Here is a 2,231-nt window from a genome sequence, read left to right as displayed (position 1 = left end):
AACTTTAAAATTTTAGTGTCCTAAAAATTTTTGATGGTGTTGAATCCATTTTCATCATCAAAAACACTATTCAAACACTGCTCCTACAAGAAACAAACTCCTTAAAATCTCTTCCACCACTTCCCTTTCATGGTAATATATTGAATTAATATTACAGTAAATTTACATCGTTAAGGCTTTATTGCACCCCATTCAGACTCCCAGAAAAGCCAAACAAACTGAAATTACAACTACGGATATCAATTTTACAAGCACGGTTATGATATTTACACAGAATCGTGGAAACCAGAGCGACAGAGTACTACTGCTGGCTGCCCTGATTCTTCCGGATAAATTCTTTGTACTTATAAGAAATGAAACGACGCCGAGCCTCAAAATGGTTATCGAAAGCAGCTGGTGTTGTGAGAGTGATGGTGTTGTTGTTGGTCGATAAGCTCCTGTACTTTCTTGAAGTCCGAGACCTGGCAAGGAATGGTGATGGCGCCCTTCTGCTCAAATCCGTATTCCTTCTCGGTTTCCTTGAGGAGTTTCTGGAACAGAGGATGGTTTACATTCACTGCCGGTATTACGAAACGCTGAGGATCTTCTCCTTCACTGCCCACGTATACCGCCACACAGCCCTTGGGAACATCCTTGTGAAAATCGTGCGCCTCCTCCTGTGAGCTCCCATGCCCATCATCATCACGATGATGGTGATGGGAAGGAAAATGCAAATGCAAGTGGGGTAAATGCAGTGAAGAGGGCATTCTCAGTGAATATGCAGGTGTCTGTAGGGTTTCTTAGGCTATAATCTTGAGGGTTTCCGGAATTCAATTTCAGACCACCAGAAAGGGCACAGGTTATTTCTGAATCCCAATGCCAAAAGGATTCCGATGACCCAATACACTGGTAGAAAGTTTGAGCAGTTATGGGGGAAATGGCCAGCGGCCTGAATGAATTAAGCTCACAGCAAAAGGAAATTAAGCTTCAAGAACAGCGAATATCAAATGCAAAGATGAAGGGAAATGGTTTTTCTGAGATCACGCAATTTATAGCTTTCAAGGGAGGAGAATTTCTTTTCCCCTAATTCATTCGGGGCCTGCAGTTGCTTTAGGCGGAGTACACGGCGAGAATTCCAGAAAAAAAAAGTGGAAAATTGACCAACAATAGGTGCACATGCTGTGATATATATTGAATTTTATGCCGACACCCACAGTGCACTGTTCATACCAGAGACGCGGCTGTTACAGGTGTTGCGTACAGAAGAATGCGTTACCCTTTCCGGCGTGATAAGTGACGTCATTTTCGTTTCACGTTGGGCCCACTTGAAAGACACGTCATTATGACGTAGAAAGCGGAGAGGCGCCAAACTGTAATCGCATGGGTGTTTGACAAATATTTTAGTCTTGGCGTTCACATTGGTGGGAAAGTATAATATCTTGTTTCGTGGTTGTGTGGGCACCAGTGTTTTTAATTTTATTTTGAAGGGCATATATTTATCTAACTTTTCAAAGATGAAAAGTTATAAAAAAAATTGTACTTCTATTAACAAGTGTATATTGAATAAACTCTTTATAAAAAAAATTGACAAAATGAAATGGTGTCCTAAATCTTTAAAATTTAAAAAGTGGCTACATTAAAATACTATAAAATTTTAATAGAATTTAGTAAATAGGCAAACATTTTTCTCAAATTCTACTAAAAAAAGGTAAACATATGTTTCTTCTATTCATTAGATAATATTCAAAAGTATCTGAATTTACATCATTGAAAATATAAATCTATTTGCACAATGGAAAAAGTATTTTTAGTTTTCATTTGTTTCTAATTTATACTAACTATTTTGTTAAGTTTAAAACAATTTGAAGCAAACCAGAAAAATAAATATATACCTTCAAAAACCAAGGAAATTGAACTTTTCTCTTAACAGTGCTCAATCAAAGAACACTATCAATAGACTTTTATCTCCATTAAAAACTTCAAGTTTTATAGATTCAAAAATTTATGTAATTAAAGGAAAGTTTTCCACATCTAATAGGGAAATATTGTAATATGTAGTACACATCTATAGTGTTGTTGTTGTATGGCTTGGTTAGTCGTTTTTTTTATTTGTTTAAAAATGGTTTTCAAATTTGGCCCTTACAATGAATTCAAGTTTGGTTGATATCTTTTTCTAATAATGCGGTTTCTTTTTGTTGATGTCTTTTTCTAATAATATGGTTTCTTTTCATTAACAATGTCATTTAATTTTT

At 35.9% G+C, this 2,231-nt stretch overlaps 1 pseudogene; it reads right to left on the bottom strand.

Annotated features, from left to right (window-relative positions):
- Nucleotides 1-219: 219 nt before the first annotated feature.
- LOC149220843 (auxin-responsive protein SAUR32 pseudogene) lies at nt 220-1,133 on the bottom strand (annotated as a pseudogene).
- Between the last annotated feature and the right edge of the window lie 1,098 nt (nt 1,134-2,231).

This window comes from Pinus tabuliformis, chromosome Q (assembly GCF_031772625.1).
Source record: "Pinus tabuliformis cultivar Carrire ecotype Pingquan chromosome Q, CPIR1, whole genome shotgun sequence".
Taxonomy (NCBI): domain Eukaryota; kingdom Viridiplantae; phylum Streptophyta; class Pinopsida; order Pinales; family Pinaceae; genus Pinus; species Pinus tabuliformis.
This window is presented reverse-complemented; position numbering and strand designations above follow the sequence as displayed.